At 43.6% G+C, this 26,361-nt stretch overlaps 1 protein-coding gene and 1 long non-coding RNA gene across 2 annotated transcripts in view; one reads left to right on the top strand and one right to left on the bottom strand.

The window, feature by feature from the left end:
- Positions 1 to 26,361, bottom strand: part of ELSPBP1 (epididymal sperm binding protein 1) — a 223,699-nt gene that overhangs the window by 35,796 nt on the left and 161,542 nt on the right. The window lies entirely within an intron of this gene.
- On the top strand, positions 10,145 to 11,295 carry LOC149994898 (uncharacterized). The gene is made up of 3 exons (XR_016507759.1): positions 10,145 to 10,276; positions 10,395 to 10,500; positions 10,768 to 11,295. It is a non-coding gene; the product is annotated as an uncharacterized LOC149994898 (long non-coding RNA).

A 26,361-nucleotide genomic window follows, 5' to 3' on the forward strand; every position in this document is an offset into this window, starting at 1 on the left:
TCAAGTCCATGGGCTTCTTCTAAGAGCCTGCACTGAATGTTTTACTCCTTTTCCTAAAGTGGGTCTCCAACATACAGAAGCTTCGGTCCTCACATGCCTGGACGCCCACCTCCAACCTACTTCCAGGAACGTCTATGAACGACCGTTTCTTTTTCATTTCATTTCTTTCTTTCTTGTAACAGACTGTGCCATGTACCTCCTGCGCACCTGGCCCTATTGCTAGGCACAGCCAAATGGACGAGTAAGACAGGGCCCTTCTCTAGAGAAAGGAAACACGTGGTCTTTTTCAAACCATCAACTCTCATTCAACATGGTTCTGGCGAACACTCTTGGTGCTAGTAAGTGTCCTGCTACTGACCAGCTGTGGGACACTAGTAGCCATTTCATAGGGTGGTCAGGAGATTAGAAATCACATGTAAAGCACTTAGTGCAGAGCCCGGTAAGCACTTAAGAAATGTTGGTCAATTAAAAAGAAAGTGACATTGGGAAAAACAAGTGGCCTCCCTCAACCTCTGTTTCACTGATGGGGGTCATGGGATTGAGATGTAAGAAGATATGGAGCCATGTGATCTGCCATTCCACCCAAACAGATGAATCGTACCCACCTACTTCTCAGAGCAGGCATGACAATAACAAGTGTGTTCTAAGTTATTCGTTAGAAACAGATTTTCCTAAGCCCTCCAAAAGCATATGAAAGAAAAACATATTAGAAATGTAGATGTTGGGTAGCTCAGCATTAATGAGACACAGAGTTAAGAAATTGTTGGGCAAAGAAGGGTTCCCTTTCTGCACTGAAATTAGATATTTTATTTTAAAGCACTAGCACCAGCAAGATGAACAGAAAAGGTTTATAGATATGTATTCTTCCGGCACAGTTTTCACAAACCAGTCCTCCTATCACCTTCACAACTAACTCTCTCTCTCCCCCCCCCCCCCCGCCCCTCCCCGCCTCCTCATCTCCCCCCTGGCCCTGAGTAACAGTGTAAGAGTTGCCATGCTTTTAAAAAGTTCTAGAACAGGGCCAGAATGCTAAGAAAAACCTCTATCCTTGCAATTTTTCACACTTCTATCTACTAGGCTCAGGGCAATTATGTGCTGATATCAGGATATACTTTAAGAATTTAATGCCTTTAAATTAAGGGGTAAAAGGTGGGGACAGCTCTCCCACGGTGTAATGATAAACAAAAGCATATTCAGCCACGTTTCCTCCAAAAGTTCAGCCTCTGCCATGACTTTTTGTTTCCATCAATGGGTTTTTTTTTTTTTCTTTTCTTTTCCTTGCAAAATAGCTTTCATTTTAGCATTTTCAGTTGAAAACTATCGAAAGGATGTTCATCCGTAGGCAGAAGATAAACAGAGCAAAACCCAAACCAACAGCGAAAGCCAAGACAGGCAAAGGTCACAGATTCTTTTTAAACTCCTCAAGGCTCCAGACTGTTTTAATTGTGTATCTTCATCAGTTAGAAAAGTCCAGGGCACAGACCTCAATATATGTCTGTTTATTGTAAATTATAAACATGTATGACTCTCCTAGCCAATATATCAAAGCATGGTATAGGGTTAGAACGACGTCCATCATTAAAATTCGGGCATACAGTTTTACATCCCTTTGCTAATTTAGATGTTTACTTTTTGATGGGCTTCTAAGACCTGATCAAATTTTCATAGAACAGATGATAGGCTCATATTAGGAGGAGCTGAAGTGGCAATGTTGCTGTTTCCACTTTGCTTGCTTGTGTTTACATTGTAAGTATTCAAATGCTGTTCTCTTTTGCAGAAATCTTTTAAGCTTTTTGTTCATCTTGTGAGAGATGTTTTAGTTTAAACCAGATACTCTAATGTCTCAATCCATTTAACTGAGCATATAGGAGAAACTACAATGCATTTTCTAATGTGGATGCAAGTCCACAAGAAACACAGGCTCCACCATGAACTCCCTGCTTGGGGAGACAGCCAGCCTTACTTCACAGAGCCTTGCATGTCATACGTGGCCCCCCAACCATCTGAGGACTTGAGAGGGCACCCATCTCCACGTCTGGGCACTATTTGTAAAGATCAATGTTTCTTAATTGAGAGTCAACATCATATAGAGGTTAAAAGTGAGGATCCTGGAGCCAGACCACCTGAGCAGGAATCGCAACTCTGCCACCTCCTTTACGCCTGTGTTCTCATCTGTAAAGCATGGATAATAGCACTAACTCAGTGCATATTTGAAAAGATATTTGAAAAGATGATGTGTATAAATATAGGAAGCACTTAAAACAGTAGCACCTGCCATCTGATATGCTGATATATTTAATAATAAGTGAAAGTTTAATGGATAAATACAAGTTGTAATGTTTCCTTTTAGAACCCCAACAGGTCATGCTTCACACTTTGGAGACTTCTGCTTCAGAGCGGCACTGTCCAACACAGTGCTCTGCTGTGGCAGAAACACTCTCCATCGGGGCTGCCCAACATGGTCGCCACTAACCACACACACGTGGCTACTAAATACTTTAATGTGGCTAGAGCAACGGAGAAACTTAATTTTTATTTACATTATTTTAAATTTAAATAGCCACCACTTTTAACAATGAATCTCCAGAAAGTTAACTATGTCTGCTACTCTGTGAGAGGGGACTCAATTTTGTAAGCCATCGATTTGCCTCAAAGAAGGTATAGCTGCTTAGATGAGATCAAAGAAGCCTGTTTCTGGGCTCTGAGCCCCAGAGAATCATCACCTTTAGCTTCTCGGTTCTTCTGTCTCTAAGATGCTCAATTTCTCTGTTATTGGCGCCATTGTCCTCAGGAACGGCCAGGGATTGGGGTACTGTATGTCAGCATTATCAGAGACCTCTAATTTGTGCTGGCTGGGCTTTTCCTAGCTCAGCTGGGCTTTTACTTCTGGTTTGGGTCTTGCATCTTGGCTCAGGGAACTCTGAATCCTGCCTCTGACCACTGTCCAAGCTCCCCGGCCACATTCATGCACCATTCCCCTGTCCTCAGCTTGCAGATAACTGCCCACACTCTACAAATCAACCCTCTGTGTTGACTCTCCCTATGACAGTGGCCACGTGATTCTCTGAGGGCAACCAGACTGGTGCCAATCAGTTGTAGAGAATGGAATCATCTCGTCTCCAAGCTCACTATGTAAAATATCCTCTTGTATATATGGTCATGCCACAGAAGACTTCATTCTAAAACCATTATCTTCATAGTATTCAATATCATAGTATACTCATATACCTCCAATAATTTGTTTTATAAATTATAAAGTCCAAATAAACTATAGTCATAAGTAAAAAAGCTTTTAACATTATAATGAAAGCCTTTTCTAACCCAAGGCTGAGTTTGGTCTCTGCGTCTACACCTTAAAATTATTTGCATATGTCTTTGTCTTCTGCACTAGATAATGAGATTCCTGAAGGCACTAAGTGATCCAAATTCAAATTCTTACTGTCTGAAGTAGTGCCTAACACACAATATGTACTCAATACATATTGGATGGATGGATGAGTAGATAGATGGATGGATGGATGGGTGGATGCAGCTAGGTAGTGTTGAACCGTATGTTAATCTAAATAGAGGAATAGGAAAATATTTAAATACTCTGCCCTTCTTCCCAAGTTTTTTTTTTTCTTTTTCTTTTACAAAGACTCTGAACTTATAAGAAGCAAACAGAGCATTGCTAAATCCTACTTCTATTTTAGGAAGGCAGGATACCCAAGTTCATGACTGCACGGAACTGTGCCCCATCAATCACAACGGGCTAGAGGCTGCTCCAGAAATGACAAAACCAAAGGGAAAAAAGAAGCTACAGCGGAAACAACAAAAGCAGATGAAATGCTGAAAATAAGTTAATGAAATTACATTACAGATTCAGCTTCCTCAGAAAGGACTTGTCCAAGGGAAGGAGGGGGAAGCTCCCCACCAGAACCAGCTGTCTAGTTTGAACTGCTAGATTGCTGAGCACACTCTGTATGCATATTCATAGGTCGTCGTCGTCGGCAGCCGTCCGTCTCGAGAGACGATGGTGTAGCTTCTTAGGAGTCTATCTGCACCGCCGAGAATGGCTGTGCAGTCCGACTCGGGAGTGACACGGTATCTGTCTCCTCCCGTGTTGAATCGACATCTTGCGATGACGCTGGAGTGTCCTCTCCAGTGAAGCTGAAGCTACAGAGCCTGGGCAGGGTGATATGGAGGGTCTGCTGTTGCCCATGCAGCAGACCCCCCCTCTCTTCGCAGCTGAAGGGTCCAAGGGAAAGACGGAGTCAATACAGCTTGGCTTCAGGTGCGCCGCAGGAGTTGCCGGTGTTGACTACAACGTCGAACCGCCTTAGGGACTCCGGCTCCGGATTTTCTGTCGGGGTTTACTCCCTTAGCCTTTCCCCTGAAGAGGTATGCCGCAAGGCAGCGGAGGTTTTTTGGAGTCAGAGTTTTCCTTCTCTGATGTACCCTGACTGGAAGATCGAACCAGCGACACTTAGCTCGCAGGCCGACGCTCAATCCACTGAGCTAAACCAGCCAGGGCAAGGGGGAGGAGATCACCACAGTGAAAAGGGCGCAGTTCGTGCTGTTAAGCTTATTAGCCATGGAGATTTAAAAGAAAAGGTCGGACTACCTTGTTCCTGAAATCTATGCAACTATCTTTTGGAGGACTCAGGAGGAGATCTGGAACAGACCCCAGAACCTCTCTTGACGGTAGCAGAGCACCAGGTGTTGATTTTGAAATGCCTTTGCCTAAGAATCTTGCAATTTTGTGGATGTTGAATAATTCATCCTCAAATGCTCGACTCTTAAATGCCTTTCAAAGGTGCTGTGGTTATCTGCAGAGTCAGCAGCCCGCCTCTCAGACTTCATTATCTTCTGTTTAATGCACGATAGTATTTACCTGCGTGGCTTGGTTGGGCGTCGTCTTGTAAATCAACAGGCAGCCGGTTAGATCACCAGTTGGGTCGCCGGTTGAGTCGCAGGTTGGGGTGGGTGCGAGAAGTAACGATCCATCGATGTTCTCTCTCACTTCCCCTCTCTTCAGATTAAGCTTCCGAGGGGAGACGTGCGCCGCGGTGCGATCCCCACGTCGCGGCTCCGCCCGCAGGGGTAGATGCAGGCCTTGCCCGTATTCATAGGTACCACAGGGAATAAAGCACCTTTGGAACCAGCATTAGAACTCTCCTGCCAGTGAGTGAAGTGAACCAATAACTCAACAGCCCCCTTGTGGCCCGGAAGAATGAACGCAGCTTCCAAAGGTGTGAAGGTTCTCCTTGGGGTGGCCTGGGTCACGGGGAGTGGGCAGGGAGCCCTGTGAGGGGAGGGGCTGAACTACTTGTAAAGGCGTCAGATTTGGCCCTGTTTTGTGGAGGGAGGGCAATGCATCATCATGATCAACACTTTTTCTTTCCAGAGTCTGAAAAGGAACCCTAGTGTACACGCCTGTTCAAACGAATGTGTGCTTAAAGAAGAAACAGATCAAATGAGCTCAGTATTTCCATTTAAAAATATCATTTAAGGGAATTTTAAGCTGTCTGAGAAGATGGATACCCTGTTTGTTTTCTACATTCATGAGCTATAAAAAGAATGCAATAGGCCATAAATACAGTATTTTGTAACAGCCTTTACTAAAAATGCTACTACTTGTGTTTATCATTTATATCCTTGTATACAACCTCAAAATTGATTACACTTTAAACCATACATAACTTGCTGTGTTTTTCATTTTGTGCTATACTACCAACATTTTTATAACTCAGTTAATATATTCCATATTTTGTGTTCTTATTGATTGTGAATATTTCTTTAGGGAATTTTATTGCCTTTAAAATAACAAATGTTAGGTATTAAAAAAATAAAAAAATCCTATTGCAGCTTTTATATTTTTCTTTCCCCTGGTAATTCTAATACACACATTTTAACACAACCATAGCCAGAATATCTTCCTCTGTATCTTTTATACTTCCTCGCACTAAAATTAAAAATCTACTAACATAGTGTATAGCAAAAGAATCATATTTTCAAAGGAAACCCACTATTTAATGTGTTTGATTTGAATCCATAATCCTTTCCTTCTACAATTAAAATATTAAAGTGCCAAAAGATTATCTACACGTAACATGATGGTTTTACATCAAGTATATATTATCTTTTCCTAATTGCCATTTCAGATTATAGGCTAAAATATGATTTATATATATGATATGATTTCACTATTAATTATCAGATTGAAAAAATAAAATCTCACATTATAAATTCTCTCCTGGAAATTAGTTTTATTATTTTTTCCATAACCCTATCACACAAGCTGTAAGTGTACTACGGCATGAACACTGTAATTTTCCAGCTAGTTTTAAGCAAGCCCAGAGTTGAGGTTTAATTAGAATCAATGGCACTTTATCTGGGACAGGGCCTCTTCACAGCATGCAAATTACACAGTAACACTTAAAAAAAGAAATAGATTTAATTTTTAAAAAATGTAGAATCACAGGCTCTGGAAATTCAATTAAAGGATTTATGCAAAGGTTTGCTAGGTTTTTATATGCAGTTACTGCTTACATAATGAGCTTTTCATATTAAAAATCAATAGGTAATCTAGACTAGAAGATCATCCTCTTAAATACATTTTTGAAATCAATTTGAAAAATAGTCCATCAACTGCTGTGACTACTCTTGCTGCTTCGATTACACTAAAAGCAATATTTAGATTGTAAGACGTGCTATGGAATATCTATGCTTGGATATTGCTTTCAAGGGCTCTTATACTTTTGAGTGCCTAAGATGATCACCTAGTAATTCAAGATTGTGTTAAATGTATAATTTACTTAATTACCAGCAAAAGCCTACAGACACAACTCCATCATATTTATAATGGTTAAATGAAAGAAGAAAAAAAGAAGAAGGAACTGAAGGAGGGAGAGAGGAAAGAAGGAAGGGAGGGAAAGAAAGAAGGAGAGAGAGAAAAAGAAGGAAAAGAGGGAGGAAGGGAAAGAAACAGAGAACAAAACAGAAAAGAACAGACCCGCCCCTCCTAAATTAGTCTTCGCTGTCTCTGTCGCCTATTGTGAGCGGGCTGCTTAGCACTTGGAGATATGCATTTTACTTTAAAACTCATTTCGGTCTTCCACTAAGGAAGCAATTAGCTAGCTTATAACTTAAGCAGACTTTCCATCCTCCCCGAGACCGAGACCGAGACCGGGGGACAGGTCTTCAAAACAAAAGCTGATGTTCCCGTTATGTCCAGTAAGTTCATCATGTATCTCACAGCCGAGATCGGCCTGGACTTGGTAACAATGAGAAGTCCAGACAGGTTTCCATGACCCTTCCTGGGAAACTGGAAAATGATCATCATCCAGAGAAATACACTGGGAGGGGCAAAGGGAACCAAGAACCCAGGTCCAAGTCTGAACTGCTGCCATTTGCGCAGTAAATTAATAAGAGAACCATCCTTCAATACTTTTTTTTCTTACTTTCACTTAAAAGGGTTCTTATTCTAAAAGGTGTAGCGAGCACTCTGTGTCCATCAAAATGAAAAGCGTGGCTCAAGTTATCTTCAACCAGAGAGAGCCCTGTAAAAAACAGCCCTTGCTCTCTTCTGTAAAACTCTGAGAAAAAAGATAAACAAAATATTTAAAACCCAAACGTAGCCATCTACCAAAAGCTCCTGTCTCAGGAACGGTTCTACCTTAGGAAGGAGCTGGTGCAGCCAAGCTGGGTAACCAGGAAGAGCCCAAAACTGCGCGAGGGTGTCCCTGTTCTCCATACACAGGGCAGAGAAGATGAAGACAAGGAGAGAGAATCACCAGCTTCTGCTGTTTGTGACATTGCTGGTGTTCACGTTACATTTCCTAAAGCACAATTCTGAGCGTAGTGCAACATGAGCCAGCCTTCCAGGTTGTGCCCACCTCTGTGCCAAGGGAGGTTTTGGGGCCCACATAATTAACATTCGCTTTATCAGTCGTACCTCTGTATGCTCAGCAAGCACCTGCAGAACACCCGGCATGTGTTAGGCACTGCCAGCCGCTGTGATGACCACGAAGATGCATCCAATGGATCTCACGTGCCTGAACATGTTAAATATTTCTGCACACACATTTACTCTTTTACATGTCACATGTAAAAGAAAAACTAAAAAGGACCTGAAAAATAAGGAGTACCTTGAAAACATGGTGCGAAGTACAAGAAAACAGTCACAAAGGACCACAATTGTATGACATGTCCAGGATAGGCAAGTTCATAGACAGAAAGTAGGTTAGTGGTTGCCTAAGGCTGAACAACGGAGTGGCGGTTTGAGGAGGTCATTATTATGGGGGTACAGGCTTCCTTTCGGGGGTACTGACAATGATCTAAAATTGAGTGTGGTGATGGCCGTACAACTCTGTGCATACACTACAAGCCATTGGGTTGTACACTAAATGAGTGAACTGCATGGCATGTGGCTCAATATCGCAATAAAGCTGTTATAGCAAATAAGGGGCATTTATGGACTGCAGTAGCTTGAAGGAAAAGCAAACAAGAAAATCTGAAAAGTAAGGAACCAGGTAGGGAAAAAGAATCTTTGTTTTCCACGAACCACACTAATCTGACAAAACATGTACACTTTCTCCATCTCTGCAAAACCCCTTGTACGACAATCAGTTTATAGAATGCATCAGGGTAAGATGTGCAAACATAACACAGTGGCTTCCTGTTGAAAGGTGCTGAAATCAAAATAAGCAGAACCTTCCAATCACATGAAATGAGAGCTTCAGCACAAAATGTCCCAGGTTAGTATGATCAAAATGTCAAATACAAAACCATTTGTAACAATGTGAGAGGTGTCAGTAATGGAAGTTTGAACAATGTTAACACTTAAAATTTCAGCAGAACCATTTCAATCCATAAATGTATAAAAGTCATTTTACAGTGTGCTTAACAGCGAAGACCAAGGGCTGTTATAAAAGTAGAGACGCCCTCAATGTCACTTCATTTTCTTTTATTCTTATTATCACATTTAAATCTCTCTGTAAAAGTGGTCTTGATAGGTAACTTTATTACACATTTCAAGACAATTCATTCTGAACAGAACTTCCTCCGAGGAATTAACAGATAAAGCAAGACCACATTCCCCTCAACATCCCTAAATTATACTGTAAGGAGAGAAGAGTGGAGCTGCAGGGTGTGTGCCCCAAGGACTTGGACCCCTATGCCACACAATGGCTCGATAATCTTAGAGGTGACTCTTTTTAGCCTGCAGAGAACCGCTGGTTGGTGACAGTGGTCCTTAGCTAACACTCTGCTGTTTGCCTTGGAAAGACCTGGGAGTAAAGGGTGGGGTAGACAGGGAAAGTCAGGGTTGGGACTTGTGGAAGAGAAAGAATTCCAAAAAGTAGCCATCACATCCACAGCATCAAGGACAGAACACATTCTGACCTTTCCTCAGTTCATTCTTAGAGGAGAGGCAAAATCTCCCCTTAATCGCCTCTGCTCACAGGGAAGGACGTGTACTAAATTAGATGCTGGCAAACTTGTCTGTAAAAGGGCAGATGGTAAATACTTCCAGCCTTGCAGACCATACCTTATCTGCAGCAACTCTGCTTTCATAATGCTACAGCAGCCACAGACAACAGGACAATGGATGGGTGAAGCTGTCTTCCAATAAAACTTACTTAGAGATAAATGTAAATTTCATATAGTTTGTATGTATCACCAAATATTTTCTTTCCTCTTCCTTCCTTCTCTCTCTCTCCTCTCTCCCTCCCTCTCTCTCTCTCTCTCTCCCTCCCTCCCTCTCTTTCTTTCTTTCATTTAAAATGTAAAAAGAATTCTTAGCTCACCAGCTGCACCAAAACAAACAGTAGGTCAGATGTCACCCGAGAGTCGCACTAGCATCCCGGCAGCTGCGGTCTTCGGCGGGCAAGTTGGAGGGCGGTGAGGCTCCGCCCCTTCCCCTGCCAATGGCGACGCTCTCTGCTCCCTGCGTAATCCCGGAGTGGAAGGCACGCAAGCCCGCAGGAGGGAACCGCCAAATCTCGTGTGCGCGGCCTGCACCGCGGGAACTAGGTACAGCCTCTCGGCGGCGCTCCCCCAACGCTGCGTCCTGCGCGCACGCGCCGCGCCTCCACCTGCCCTGGTGACCTTTGGCTGTAATGCCCTGCCGCGCCTTCTCCGCCGGGGACCAGCGCCTCGGGCTTTTGAGGCGTTTTCTAGGCGCGCGCCAGCGGGCCCGGATCACGTGGGCCAAGGCTGCCTCGTGGTCCCCAACGGCAGCTGAAGCGGGAGGACGGAGCTGCGGCCAACGCTCGCCCTCCGAGTGCGCCCTAGGGTAGGTACGGGGATGAAAACGGCGAAGTGGGGGTAGCCGGTGGAGAAGCGATGGGGCGCGCAGGTGGGGCGGTCATTGGGACCTTCTGACGTGGACACCGGGTGGTTCTCCGCGCCAGTTTGAAGCGGCGGCCTCGGGCCGGCACCCACTAGGTGTGATCACTGACTCCGTCGGCCGCCGAGCCCCGCCGGGAGTCGGAGGCAATGGACGAACAGAGCGTGGAGGTGAGGGGGTGTGAGAAGGTTGGTGGTTGGTCTGCCCCTGCCACTCGGGGAGGGCTTTTTAGTCGGGTCGCCTGGCCCTGGTCCTCTCTCTGGTCGGGCGCCCGACTGGCCGCCGCGGCTGTGGGGAGGGCCGGCGGGGTGCGAAGGACGTCGTGCTGGTTCCGCCGCGCTCTGGTGCCGGCGCTCGGACCGTTCCCGCGGCCGGGGTGCGTACCCGGCGTGTTCAGGCGGTCTCCGCACGGTGCGCACGCGGCGTCCTTCCCACAGCACAACTGCAAACTCATCAGGGGGACGTGCCCTTCCACCCGCGACCAGTTCTTGCGAGTTCCTGCGCGGATCCAGCTCTCCCTCCGAACGGATAAACATTCCTCCCAGCGGTGCAGTTTTATACTTCTGCCTTTCCTGTGAGTGAGCGGGTGCTTGGCTGTAGTTTGCTAGGACAACTATTTATATCTGACACTTGTAAGCTGTGATTTTAAATGTGTGTATTTACGTAAAGGCTAGGAACATTTGTTTTTAAAGGATTGGTTATTGGAAATAACTGTATAATGTCTAATTTTGAACCTTTCAAATACTAAGTAAATTTTTGTTTCTTAGTAAGGGCAGCGATGTCACTGGGCACCCCACTTGAAACTAGTCCATCCAATGGTCTTACTGTCCACACCTCCCGGCCCCCCCAGCATCTGCACGTCAGAGGTCCTTTCTGGCCCAGCAGAGTCATGATTAGACTCCAGGGATTTTCTTCTTAATTCTTTGTGTGAAGATATTATAAAGGTTTGATAACTTTACCTTGGTTTTAGGAGAGTTACATTCTCCTACAATGGAGGAAAAATAAATGTACCGCAATAATAAACTTAAAATATGTAAGAACTTACATTTAGTTATATCTGTTTTCTTGTCAGTTACTTCCTAAGTTGATTCACATGAGATTTCTTGCAAAGATAACAGTGTTTCTTCTATTTACATGATCTTTCCTTCTTCCCTAAACATTGGCAGAGCTGCCACCAAAAATCGCAATAGGCTCAAGTAAGGAGCTACTTGGTTGCAGCATCAGGGCAGAAATTCACATTTCTGGATTCTGAATTCGTTTCTTTCTTGACCAAAGTACACTGCTATTAGGACATACATCTTTTAAAAACTTTTACAATATTATAAAAGTAATTCATCCCCTTTGGGAAAATTACAGAAAAAGTAAAAAGTCCATTTGTTCCTTTTTTTTCTTACTGTTAAACATGGGCTGCCCCCTCCTCCCATATCATTAAATAATTCCTTAAATATTTGCAGTGACTGTAAATTAACTGAGACAGTTTAATTAATATTTGGACATTTGGGTTAGCCAGATTCTTGCCATTCTAATTACTGCTTCCGTGAAGATATTTGTGCGTAAGTCTGCCTGTTTGCATGTCATAGCCTTTCCTTAGAATAGGACCATTGTGAAGCTTAGATGTTCTCAGGTACCCTGGACCTTAACTGACCAAGTCCTGATATGGAATAAAGTTAGAAGTAAAATGTTATCAGGTGAGTTATTTTAAGCATGCTTTTTACTCTTGATTCAGTAGCCTAATCTGGTGGACTTTACATCTTTAATTATTTTCAGAGCATTGCTGAAGTTTTCTGGTGTTTCATTTGTATGGAGAAATTGCGGGATGCTCGCCTGTGTCCTCATCGTTCCAAGCTTTGTTGTTTCAGCTGAATCAAGGTAAGTTTTTTTTTGTTTGTTTTCGTTGTGTTTTTTACATGTATTTAATATATGTAAGATATATTGTAAAAATCATTTTCTGTATTTTTTAAACATTTTTCAAACTGTTTTTCTATTACAGTTGTCCCGTTCTTTCCCCCTGTATTTTTTTCTTATTTTAAATTTTGTGTCCTTTTAAAAAATGGCTTAAGTCAATATTCCTTAATAGGGAGACAATCACTGTATATTGCTTAGTGCTGTGGAGATGAATAATCATCAAGTGATAACTGCCCTGAAATGTCTGGAAACCATAACCCACTGTAATTTTCGTATATTTGTATTATTAAATCACTGCACATTTAATCATTATTAAATCACTACACATTTAACAAATATTTACGAAGCGCTGGCCTGCATTGTATTTGAGGTTGAGGAAGATGAAGATAGATGATGAAGTGCCTGCCCTGAAGGAGTTTAAATCTAATTGAGGGAATGGATTCTGTGTTTATATTGAAGAATGTGTACTGTCATAAAGAGGCACTAACAAAATACTGTGAGACCCAGAGGAGGGAGAGTTTATACTTGTTTGGTGGGTAAGAACCCCCAAAAAGAAAAGAAAGGTAATGGATTCAAAGGCAAAGAATGAAATCATATCATCTTATAGTTACAAGAGACCTTAGTGGTGAATATAATCCAGTGACTTTAAAAACCAAATGTAGATGAACTTTAATAAGATTACAGGGAGGCTTAACAGGTAAGAACTTAGTTTGGTTGGGTATGAGGATTCAATAGGACATCTGCAGACCACATTACCCTTAGTAGGTTATTTTCTTTCCTGAAAAAAACCAAAGCATCTCCCATGGTCTTCACCTCAGGATTTCTCTGTGGTTGCTTATTTCTGCCTAAGGAAGATAAATATCCCCTTGTGAAGAGTAATATCTGTAATACATAAATCATTTGCTTCCAGTCACAGCTAGCAAATGGTGGAGCTGGATTTGAACCCAGGAAGTCTGGCTCGAGATCCTGTGTTCTTTGCCACTCTACCACGTGCAGAAGAGCTAGGGTATATACCGTGCTAGTTCTCCCACTCATAAACTGAGACTCAACCTCTCTTAGCCTTGTTTCCTCAGCTGTAGGAGGTGGATAACAAGATCTTCACAGGGTGGTTGTGGCATTAGATGAGATAAGCTGAAACTCATTTAGAAACTACAAAATACTATCTCGTAAACTGTTACATTGTTAAAATAGCAACTAATGCACATCTTTGTTTTAAAACTTTTTATGGATTTTAGAGAGAGAATCTTCGATTTGTTGTTCCCCTTATTTATTTGTCTCTCCCTTCCTCCTTTCCTTATTCACTGGAGGACAGTTTTCATTGCTTTGAGAAAGAGGGAGGGAGAAAGAGAGAGAGAAACATCGATTGGTTGCCTCTTGTAGGCTCCCCACCCGGGGAATTGAACCCGCGAACTAGGTATGTGACCCAACCAGGGATTGAACCTGGAACCTTTCATTGTATGGGATGACACTGCAGCCAGCTGAGCCACACCAACCAGGGCCATTGGTTGTTTCCTTGGGTGTTCTCTGACTGTGGATCCAACTGCAGCCTTGCTGTATCTGGACGATGCTCTAACCAATTGAGCTACCTCGCCAGGAATTTGTTTATGTTTTATAAATGGTAAAACTGAAACTAGAGAAATCAAGTCATTGGCCTCTCTCACTGTAGTTAACTAGTGATAGAGCCTGGATATGGACTCAGCCCTTTGAAGAAGGCTCAGTAGACATGATCTCTGGTTATTACCTTATGCCTCGGTGATTCTTCATTTCTTCATTGTTACCTTCTCTTCCTCCTGTTCCTTACAGGCATATATTGCTTAAATATCGCTGCTGGCATGCTGTACCCCTAGGTTTCTGGGAAGGTCTTATCTACTTTAAGACACTTAATGGCAGGGCGGCGGGTGGACGTGCACGTGGGCACGCGGGGCCACACCGACAGCGGCAAGCCCGCGCGGCGCGGGCGCTGAGCACCAGGGCCTCCACTGCCGCCTCCGACAGGCAGCCTCGGAGCCGCGGGCGTGGCGTCACCCTGGGCCTGGGCTTCCCGTGCTTCTTGGTGCCGCTCCCCGCGCGTCTGCGGTGCGCGATTCCCGAGCCCCAGCCGCGCCTGAAGCCAGGTCCGATCCTGGCGAGCCCCAGCTTCGGTCACGCCGGCCGACTGCCCCGGGCACGCCTCCCTCATCCGGACCGTCCCTGGCGGTGAGCGCGGGCGGGGCGGGAGCCGGGCTCGCTGTTGGCACAGGGAGAGCACCTCTCTTACTAAGTGGGGCCGCCGGGGTCCTGAGAGGCGGACCTGAGTCTTCCAAGGTCCCTCAGCAGGTGAACGGGGTTTGGGGGCTCGAACTTGGAAGCTTTCCCCACCCAGCACGATCTAGTAGGAAGGTACTTTCCTTAAAAAAAAAAAAAAAAAAAAGGAAAGAAAAGGAGGACACTTGATTTACTGTTGCGGGTTTAACTTTCATTTCTGTGAGCAGGGCTCCCCAGTTTTTTCCTTCAGCATTGACCTCTGATTGTCCTTCCTGTTCTTTTCTGAAATTGACTTTTATGACTTCTTTCTTTTTATTCTATTCTGCCGGTCAACCGTGACATCTCTTACACTAATGGTTTTTAAGTCCTGTCAGGTATCTCCTGGTGTCGCTTCTGTCTGTCCTACCTCTCTTCCTTTCATTACCATCATAATAGGTAAATACAGACATTATTACCTTGTGCTCAGGTTATTATAATCATCTTCTAACTGATCCCTCTGTCTTGAATCTTTTCTTATCTCTAGTCTGTTCGGTATCCTGCTGCCATATCGATGTTTTCAGGTGATGTCATGTTTTCCCTTCCAGGCCTGAGATTGATTGCCTGAAGGATAAAGTAAGAATATTACCCTTGTAGGCAGACCATCTGGATGAAATGGTTCTCATCTTTCTTTCTAGAGATGTCTTGATTCTTAAGTGCACTAGTCATTTGTTTATTCATCAAATATTAGTTGCATGGCTGCCTGAAGTTAGGCATTGACTTCCCAAGGAGCTGACTCAGTAGTTGGGATATGGTCAAAGAAGTGTGATGGTAGCTATTGAAAACTTGTGAGTGACAGAACATAATGTTTTAGAAAATGCCACTCTGGTTCCTGTGTGGAAAGTGGACTGTCAGCTGCTGGGGGAGGACGTGAGGCAATCCGTCAGGATATGCTTTATTAGTGAAAGGGGAAGGGTGGGTTAGACTAGAAAGGTAATAGTACAGGTGGTGAAAATAGGGCCGTCCTGGATGTGTTTTGAAGGTAGAGCTTACAGACGGTATGTGAGGAAGTGCATAGCATCTGGATGGTATAAATGGTATTCCATTCTGGGGTAGAAAAACCTTGTGGAGGAGCACATTTGGGTAGGCTGTAGATGGGAAAGTTTTCTTTTTAAGTATGTGGAGTGTATGCCCTGGCCAGGTATTCAGTTGTTTAGAGCATTGTCCCGGTTTGCTAAGGATGTGAGTTTGGTCCCTGGTCAGGGCACATATAGGAAGTAACCAACAAATGCATAAATACGGGGAACAGCAAATCAATGTCTGTCTGTCTGTCTCTCTCTCGTGCGCTTTCCCCCTTCTCCTCTTTAAATATATGAAGTTTGAGATGTTTATTATACATGTAACGGGATGTTGACAGCTGGAAATATGAATCTGGAGTGTGGAAGGGGACTTTAGAGAGATTGAATTGTTAGCATATAGATAGTATTTAAAGCCAGGGGGGTCAGTTGAATTCATCAGATTACCTCCTGTGGGAAGGTGTTTTTTGGTCTGAACTGTGGGTTGCTCACATTTAGAGGTCAGAGGCGGAGGCAGATTCAGCAAAGGATGACAAGAAGGAGCCATGAGTGAGGCATCACAAAATTCAAGTGAGAAGCATGTTTGAAGAGGAGTAAGGTAGCTGTGCCATATGGTTCTGGGCTGGGAATTGACCGTTGGACCTGAGAATGTGTGCATCACCGGTGGTGACCTTGCTGTGTAGTTTTAGTGGGAAGAGGGGGAACAGAAACTTGCTGGCAGAGAGCGGGAGGAGTGAGACAGCAAGTAAGAAGAGCTCAGAACTTCGTAGTAAGTAAAGAGGAGTCAACATTTCCCCCCATTTTTGGAGAAGATGTATCTCTTGCTTTGACTGAACCAGTAAACAGAATAATTAATGATGCTGGAGAGACGGAGGGATAATTACAGGAGCAAAGTCCTTGAGAAGCTGGGCACTCCGCCCAACCAAATTGCAATACTCATTTTAATGACTTTCCTTCTTTCATCCCATCTCTGGTCACTTGACTGTGGAAATTTAGCTGTCTGTGAAAGTGCACATACTCGTGCCCACACCCGTGAGTAAATGTGTCCACAGTCACCTAGTAGTTGGTGACAGACCAGGATTGGACTCCCGTTCCAGTGCTCTGTCTATGACCCTGGTGTGCACACGTGCGTGCACACATGCGCACACACGCGCGCGCGCACACACGCCCCTCAGAAGCTGGGAACGTTGTCTGTTTTCAGGCCAGGTCTCCTTTAACTATCTAACTACACTGAGTTGATTCTCTCTTATTACCTATTCCCTTTTATTTGTATTTACAACTCCCATTTTTGTCTCCATAATTCTCATTTTTTTTTTGTTTTGTGTTCTTTTTTTTTACTTCTTCCCATATATCCCTCCTGCCTCACACATACAAGCCCCCTCCACCCACGAGCACTTAGAATCAAACTGCCTTTCAGTGAAAGACACCGGTTGGGTGGTGGATGTTAAGTTATGGCTTTGCACTGGGCCTGCCCCCTGGGTTATTTCTGACTCCTTGGGTAGCCCCTTTCCAGCTTCCTTTGTGGCAGTGGGGATCTGTCAGACTCCACTTCATCTTCCCTGGGAGCTGAACCCCCTTTCATCACCCCATTTGGTTGGGAAGACATTTTGCCTCGCCGCGTGATTTTTCTACTTCATAAATCCCCCTTTCAAACATTATTTGACAACCTGCTAAATTAATATCTACTGTGTTCTTTCGGTCACGGAGAGGGGGGCCTGTCTTGCAGCGCACATTTGCTCAGCTGTGTTAAAAGAGCGCTGCCTGCCGCGTGAGGGACATCTGCTCACAAGTGAGCCGTTGTGCTTCTGATTCGGGGCAGCACCTTCGCCTCCGCAGCGCTGCAGACGAAAGAGCAGATTGCTAGGAGCCGCTTCTCCTAGGACCCCTCTCCCCAGCGTGAGGCATCGTCCATTATTGAGAGCAAACCCACTTTCCACGGACACCCCTCCCTGCCCTTGTTTGGCCAACTTTATTCAGAAAGAAAGCATGGGTCACTTTTCTGCAAGGGCCTCACGGACCAACCAGGAAGCTCCAGCAGATAAATTATTTATAGTGTTTAATTACCATGGTACAGATTTATTAAACTTCTTGGTTACCTAGGAGCCCATGGAGCTGCAGTAAAGAGTTTGCTAAATTTTGAATAATAGACGTTTTGTTCTAAAACAAAAACCCTCTGTGCCTGCCGCCCCATACAGCGATGTCTGAGTAGGGAGTGTGTGCACCACCGGTGAATGGCTTACAGCAGACTCTTAAGGAGCACAACAAACTCTGATTTGCAGTGTAAATACACCGTGGCCAACGGGAAGTTATGAAACACGGTTGTGGTTTCGCTCACCATAGGGGTGGGGGGAGTGTATCTCCAGTATGCAGACAGAATAAACATAAACAGCCTTAGTAGCATAGATCACAGTCAAAACTACTAACATTATTCAGAAGTATTAAGTTTTGATTACTTCTTACCTTTGTTTTTTATAGTTTATTTAATCATGATGCCGTATAATTTAATTTTTAATGATGGGTGTGCCCGGCAACTAGCTCCAAATTCCAGGAAATTTAGCAGGTGGCCCTCAAGCCGGTCTCCCCTGACTGCAGCACGCCACGGTGTATGTTTGATTGACTGCCAGTTTTAAGTTACGTCCTGTGTGCGGATGAAGTTCACAAGCTATTCCTGATTCAGGCTCATTCCTAACAGGCTGTCCATGCACAATTTTCCACTGCGGTGTGACGAGCTGGTTGGCATGCCACTAAGTGTCCTCGACAGCCAGCAGACACATGTACCCGGGCTGGTACATCCCAGACGATTCTGTTGTACTGATATTAAGGACAACAGTATTTTGCCAGAAGCTATAACGAGATGATTCTGTGACAACAGCATGGTGACACCAGACTATGTTTTGCAATTTTCTTTAATATTTATGCTGGATAAATAATTTATCTTTTTTTCTCAGGGTTTTTTTTTTTTTTTTTTTTCATCTTGAACATATTGATATAGACAGGTGCTAGGTTATCCTGAATGACTAAAGCAAGGATTGGGTTATTACTTCCCCACTTCCCCCCACCACACCCCCAAGAAAAATCAGATGCATCAGCAGAGTTGAGTCCCTGGGAATTGTTTCCACAAGTCTGCATCCCATCTACTAATATGAGCTAACGAGATCTATTAAGTACCGGCCCACGCTTTTGAAGGGAGTCACTAATTAATTAATATGACATCTTTGCATGGTATTATAGCATCAGGATCATCATGCTCTGATGTTTCAGAAAACTCAAAGTCATGGCTCACCTGGTACTATGTATTCGGGACTTAATGTCGAAGCGCCTTCTAGTCCAGGGTTTCTCAGTGTTGCACTGTTACGTCATTGTTGCGGGGCTCTGTCCTGTGCATTGCAGGATGCTGAGCAGCATCCCCGGCCTCCTTCGACCCACTAGGTGCCTCTAGCAAGCACTCGCCTGAAGTAGGGATAATAAAAAAAACTCTCTAGATGTTGCCAAATGCCCTCTGGGAGGCAAAAACGCCGTAGGTGGAGAACCAGTGTTCTAGAGCCACATTTCTTAACCACTTAAAGTGTACAAGAAAGGAAATATGGCAGCTGCAGTTAGCCCTCTCTCCACCTGGCTTCTAGGAACTTTCACCCCCCCAAACCATAAGAACTGGGAATAAGGCAGTCTTCCTTCACCAAATCAACTTCTGCCCAGGGGCCTGGACTGGAGGGGGAAAAGCAGTATTTCTACCCAACAACCGCAATTTCACATTTCCTAGGCTCCCTAAGAATTGCAGATAGCATCAGGAACGGGGTTTCCAGCGTAGGTGGAGCCGGGGCCTTCTTTTTCTCAGACTGTTGCCTGCTGCAGTTACAGACGTGTTTCTAACCTGTGGAATGAGCAGGTATTTCACTGGGCACTGGGGAGCATGCCCAATGGAAGACTTGAAAGGCCCCCACTGCCCTTGGCTGGGAATGGAGGGAATATGGGAGACGGGTCTTTATCGCAACACCCTTTCATGTGGCATAGCCTTAGCGGTTTCTGCAGGGTGAATTTTAGGATTGCTTTGGGGATGCTCTAGACCCCCTCCCAACAGCAAAGCGAGCTTTGCACAGCTCAGCTCTAGGTGAAGGGCACCCCCTGGAATTAGATCATGATAGCCACACAATGGTACGCCGGAGCCCTTTCCTCAGGCTCAAGAGGGCTGAGTTTGAGCTTTTCATCTTCCCTTCTGCAAACAAGCCTTTCTGACTTATCAGCTGGGTCTGCCGGTATGACATGTGGGCATGACGGGTTTGATACCTTGCTGGCCCTGCCTTGCCCCTGGGTCCTCGGGCAGCTAATCTGAGAGGCTTTGGTGCTGCTGTGGTGGGTGGGATGAGAGTTCTGTGCCCGGCCAGCGTTGCCTGAGACAGTGAGTGCAGTGGAAGCGGGCAGCTCTGAGTCGCGTGGGCCCGGGATATTCTTATGGGCCAGTTAGGGCTTGTGTGATCCCGGGCCAAGGTTACTTCCCCTCTCTGAGTCTCAGTTTTTTAATCTGTTAAACGGACGTGATATTTTCATGACAAAGTAGTGGAGCGATTAAATAACAAACATTAAGCATCTCTCTCAGCTCAGCTCTGTGGCCACATCTGTCGTTGCTCTTCTTTTGCTTTTATTGTCTTTTAGGTCATTCCCATAAGTAATGGCACTAGGCTGCCTTGTCCCTTCTGGTCTACAGGACATAAAACTGCCCCATCTCTTCATTACCTTACTCCTACGTGGAGCAGGCCTTTTCAGAAGCAGTTGAGGAGATCAATAGTTATCTGCTTACCTTTCTGGCTGAGATGAAATTTTATGCTTGTTACTAGCAGATCAATCGTGAATGTACATTCTGTTACGTTTTCCATCGGAGTCGTAAATCTCCCTCAGCCTCAGTTTCCCTATCTGTTAAGGGAGTCTAACCAGGATGATAATGAAGAGTTAGGCCAAGTGAGGCTGTCACAGACAGACCGCCAAAGGGAAGAACCAGACAAATCACACAGAAATCATTTCTTTTGCATGAGTACACTTTTCTACAACGTTATTTTTGTAACCCCCAAATTAGTAACTTATTCGAAGCGACTTGTGACGTTATCTGGTTTGAGGAGAGTATGAAGAATTTGAAGTTAAAATTCAGCTCCTTGGTGGAAATGGGGAGAAAATGTGGAGGAAGAGCAATGTTCTGTGAAGAGTTTTTATAGTTATTATTAATTTTATAATACCATTTGTTAGGGCATATGAGTTTAATGATATGACAATCAGCGATTGCCCATATTAGAGTTGGTTTAGTGTATTTTTAAACATTATTATTTAAAAGCTTTCGTGGTCATTTTCTGTTTTTAACTACTGTTGTATGCCCTTAATGCACAGGAAATGGCATGGTATAACAAGTATTTTTAAAATATTTACAATTTTCATCTTATAAAGGAAAAAGTTATGTGTGGTCATTTGAACTAATTGCTAAAATGATACTACGTTAATTAGATGATTAAAGGTCTTGAGCATGTGGCTATTGTATTCATTGGGCTGGAAGCCAGTGTTTTCTGTAGCTGAGAAAATGGGTGAGCATCATCCAATATCCGCTCGCTGCCCCCTTTTTCATATGCACAGATAATACAGAATGAGTCTTAAATCTGGATTGGACAAACTAACAGGATCTGGTTTTATTTTAATTGAGTTTTAAAGCACTTCTGGGCCATTGCATTGTCTTTATAGGTTAACCCTTTGCCGCTGTGACCTCCTGCCTGCCTGCTTGCTCTGTCACCTCACACATTCATTACACAGATTTTTTTCTAGATTTATTATTAACCCCTAAGACTATGTTCTTTACAAATGAATTCCTTGAAACATGAAACCGCAGTCTCCCTGCCCTCTGCCCCGCTCCTCACCGAGAATAAGTGCTACTTGTGGCTGAAGTAGTTCATTACAGTACATTTTCTCGGTGCCTTAACTTATCAGGGTTATTTGTCAGGAAATTTATCTCTTGTAACACCAGGTTCCCTACCTTTAGATGACAGGACTTAATACAAAAGTTTTTCCCATACCAACTATTAGAGTAAGTTGATTTCATATCTTTTTATTTTATAAAGTTTTGCTTATCAGGTTTGTCATCCTCTATTTGAAATTAACATGTGTGGTCTTCAGATGACCTTAAAGTAACTGACCCCCAAATCTAATCACTCCCAGCGTCTGCAAAAATTGACAGACATGTCAGGTATGACTCAGGGCATCAAAACATTGTTTTAAATATTTCATTTGTACGCAAGACAGGATCATTTTCAGGTTAGTCCTCTGAGGGGGGAACGCTCAGCGCTTGAGCACACCTTTGGTTTCTCTGCTCTATAATCAGCACTCATCAATGGGTTTGTATGAGCAGAAAATGTACAGTTACATGTTCTGGATTTACAGCCAGAAGAATGTTCCTAAGTGGTCAATATACAGCCAGAGTATGTCAGGTGAAGGTAAAAATAAAGTAAGATCTATACTTTTGATAGCAATTGCCATTGGGTGATGTTACACTTGTCATCTGAGGTTACTGTTGGATGTAGAGAATAAATGTTAATTATATTAATATAGAAGAAGAAGTGGAACCAAAGCATATTTCTTATAAATAGGAACTATCTATGTTTGCTTATCTTTGAGATTTATTTTGCCAAGAAAATTATTCTTCATGAGCTGATACTGATTGGCTTGCCAATATTGTCTTTTGGTGTATAAGGACAGTTTAGAAATTTGGATACATTTAGTTTCAATAAAAACTATATGCAGTTTTTGCATTTCTAATTCTTTATTGTCCAATGACAACTTCACAAAAATGTCATTGGTTCATTGGTGGCTGATTTGTCTAATCTTAGCCTGATATTATCACATCATTGCTAGTAGATGACTGATGAGCCATGCTCAGTAGTAAAGTTGTTACTATGCAAAGTTATAGATATTAGAAATGACTTCACCAAACTGAGCTAAACTGTGGCTCCCAGCTACTTCCACCCAAGGATTCTTATCTCTTCCCTTATTACAAAATGTCCTGGTAACCTCTTACTTGGTGGGTCAGTTAGGAGAGGACATGTCATTGACGTTGAATGGGAACCCACTGTGCATTGTTGCTCTGCCAGTTCTGTGGACGTGGAGATGCTGAAAAGAAGAACCTCACCATGGAGATCCACAATCTTAGGCAGAAGCTCAGTGCGTGCCATCCTGCACACATTTAACCTACTCCATTGCAACTTTAGACAAGCACAGCAGGGCTTGAAGAACATGCAAAATCTTCTGTTCTTTGAAGTCTTTGTCCTTGCAAGTCTCTTAGAGGGAGCCTCTTGTCATGTGAAATGTTTAAAGGTGTATATTCTGTAATGGCCTGGTCTGTAAACCCAGGCAGCTGCTTTACCTGGTGGTTTAACCAAAGGACCAAGGCCAAGCTGGTGCTGGAGCAACAGCTGGCTCTCTTGACCCTGCTGAGGCAGCTCCAAAGGAAATTTCAGCACATCAAGAGTAATTCTGACAATATTCAGCTTTGTGCAGCCACGACAGAACCTAGCCTAGTTGGTGTAAGATGAGATGCTCCTCTAGCATCTTCAACGGAATTTGGAATCACAATGAATCCATTAAGGGGAGTTTTGTGTTTGTTTTTTTCTGAAGCAGAATCTCAGGTCATAAAATGAAGTATAGATTGCAGGTTTCCTGGGAAGAGGTACTTGGCAGCGATTCCTTGAAAGGAGGCCTGGAAATATCAGGGCCCCTGAGCTCATCTTCCCAAGCTGCAATTGACTCAATGATAACATAATGATGATACAAGTGCCTTCAGTGTCAGAGCAGCAGGCAGGGGGTGGTCTGGCCCAGGAGCAGATGCCTTGATTGGTGTTGGTAATCCAGAGGTTTTTGAGTTAAGTGCTTCTGACATGCAGAATCAAGAGTCAAGGACGAAGCTGCCTTTTAAATGCTCTTTCTGAAGAGTCCACTGCAGATGTAATTGAGCCTCTCAGGTGAAGAGCTTTATTAGAGCAAAGCTGGTTAGCATTGCATACCTATTTGGGGGAATATTTTAGGCGTCTTCAATAACTGCTATGTGACATTGCTGAAGGTCTCCGGCCTTCTTGTTCTCCAACATTTCAAAAAGAAAAATGTTGTCTAAGCCTCACCATGCGCCATGGCCCAAAGCAACCCATCCCTTCCCTTCCTAGTCAGAATTTATCATTATGGAGTTATTTATGTGTTTATTATATATATCCTTCATACCAGGCTATAAGATCTAAGATCCATGAGGCCCAGGACTATGTCTGTCTTCTTCTGTCCTGCTTTCCCAAAATTAATACAAGGCCCTACGTAATTATCATTATCCCCTTTATCTTCATCATCACCACAGCTAATATTTATTGCCATGTACAGCATGTCAGGCACTGTAAGAAGGGCTTTATGTGAATTATTCCCAACCCCAGAGTCAAGAGTCAAAAGCAAATTGGCCAAGAGGAAAGAATATGGATTTTGGAGTCCAAACACTTGAACCCGTGATCCCAGTATGCTAATTCCCAGCCTCGGGATTTTGCCCTCAGTCACTTAATCCCTCCCTCTGCTCACATTTCCTCAGCAGTAAAACTAGAATAATGATTCCCATCTGCCGAGTTTGCAGTGAGGATTAAACATGAGGATTGCTCTTGAGCCCAGCACACAATGGGAGCCCAAGACAAGTGAGCAGAGGTGCTATTTATATACGCATTATAAAGTCTGACCCCTGGCTGGTTTGGCTCAGTGGATTGAGCGTCGGCCTGCGAGCTAAGTGTCGCTGGTTCGATCTTCCAGTCAGGGCACATCAGAGAAGGAAAACTCTGACTCCAAAAAACCTCCGCTGCCTTGCGGCATACCTCTTCAGGGGAAAGGCTAAGGGAGTAAACCCCGACAGAAAATCCGGAGCCGGAGTCCCTAAGGCGGTTTGACGTTGTAGTCAACACCGGCAACTCCTGCGGCGCACCTGAAGCCAAGCTGTATCGACTCCGTCTTTCCCTTGGACCATTCAGCTCCGAAGAGAGGGGGGGTCTGCTGCATGGGCAACAGCAGACCCTCCATATCACCCTGCCCAGGCTCTGTAGCTTCAGCTTCACTGGAGAGGACACTCCAGTGACATCGCAAGATGTCGATTCAACACGGGAGGAGACAGATACCGTGTCACTCCCGAGTCGGACTGCACAGCCATTCTCGGCGGTGCAGATAGACTCTTAAGAAGCTACACCATCGTCTCTCGAGACGGACGTCTGCCGCCGCCGACGATTTATCCCGCATTCAGTGTCTTTTTCATTTAGACACCGTAGTTTTTAATCCCTAGCTTCTTGGAGCAGGCACTATTCCTAACACTGGGTGATATCCAGTTATTCTTCTCTCTAATCCTTTTAAGTGGTTCTCTTCCTGGGCTCAAACAACTCTTCACACACGGGCTCCAACCAGTACTTTGTTGAATACTCAAGAGATCTGTCTGCATATCCCCAGAGGGCTTGTCTGTGCACCTCTTTTCTTAACTAGTATTCTGCTTTGTGCATTCTAGTCACCTTGGTTTCCCCCGACTCTCATATCCATCCCCTAGGGAGTTAACCAGTCTGTGTGTGGGTTTTTTCTTCCTTACATCATGACCTGGAAGCTCAAGAGCAGTAAGCTAGAACAATGCATCACAGGGCTTACTTAATTTGTTTCCTATCTCTTGGGAGTCACTGTCCTTCATTATCTGAATTTCAATTTCTTGAAAACTGTCGTTACATATATTTTGTCTGGTTTTTAAATTGTTTTAGGCAGGAGGTTAAATTGATCCCACCTTGGTCTAAAGCCAGTTATATTCTCCCCCCTGCCAAAATAATATTTTTTATGTCTGTTTTGTTTTGATCCAGAATCGAATCAAAGATCAGGCATCACATATCTTTGTTTCCTTTAATCTAAAACATTTATCTACCCTTTTTATTTTTTGTCTCTTATGACACTGGCATTTTTGATGTGTCTTAAGATGGTTGTCTTATGAATTGTCCCATAGTCTGGATTTGTCTGTTTGCTCATGATTAGATTCAAAGTAAAATATTTTGGAAAGAATACTACACAGGTGATGCATCCTTTCTACCTCATCATTTCAAGTGGCCTATAATGCTAAATTTGATGATTTGGTGAACATGGTATTTTCCAGATTCCCCCCATTGTAAAGTTATTTTTCCCTTGGTAATTAATAATCTGTGGAATGATGCTTTAAGATCAGTGACCATTCTACTCTTTTAACATTTTACCCAACTGTGCATCAGTAATAATTTGTGTCTGATCTATTACTACATTGGTGGTTACAAAGTGACACTATTTTTCTAATTGTATTATTCCTACTACATTTATTAGCTGAAATTATTCTATAAATAGTTTACCTCTTTTATTTTTGAGTATCATTGTGAACTCTTGTGCTCTTCTTTAAATTAATTATGTTATACTTTATTATCATTATTCTTTTGAATGTTCATATTGCCCAGATTTGCCCAATGCAATCTGCTCCTATTTAACTACACCATGTTTTTCTTTATGCCCAGAGTAATTTCTAATACATTTACCACTCACAATTAGGGATTTATAAGTTGCGGACTTATCCAGAGTCTTCTTAGAAGTTTTCCCCCTCCTAGTGTACTCTCCACCCAAAGTGAGACTTCTGGGTTGGGAGAAGGAGATACATCTGAATTAAAACTACAGATCAGTGTCATCCGATTCTAGTGCCTATCACCTTTAGTCTAGGCATACTATACCCACTGCCATTCTTACTCTTCTGTCCTCTCCTCAATTTATTGACAATATTCAAGAAGAACAAATAGTGCCCTGGCT

Source organism: Furipterus horrens, unplaced genomic scaffold, assembly GCF_987537825.1.
Source record: "Furipterus horrens unplaced genomic scaffold, mFurHor1.1.pri manual_scaffold_13, whole genome shotgun sequence".
NCBI classification, from domain to species: domain Eukaryota; kingdom Metazoa; phylum Chordata; class Mammalia; order Chiroptera; family Furipteridae; genus Furipterus; species Furipterus horrens.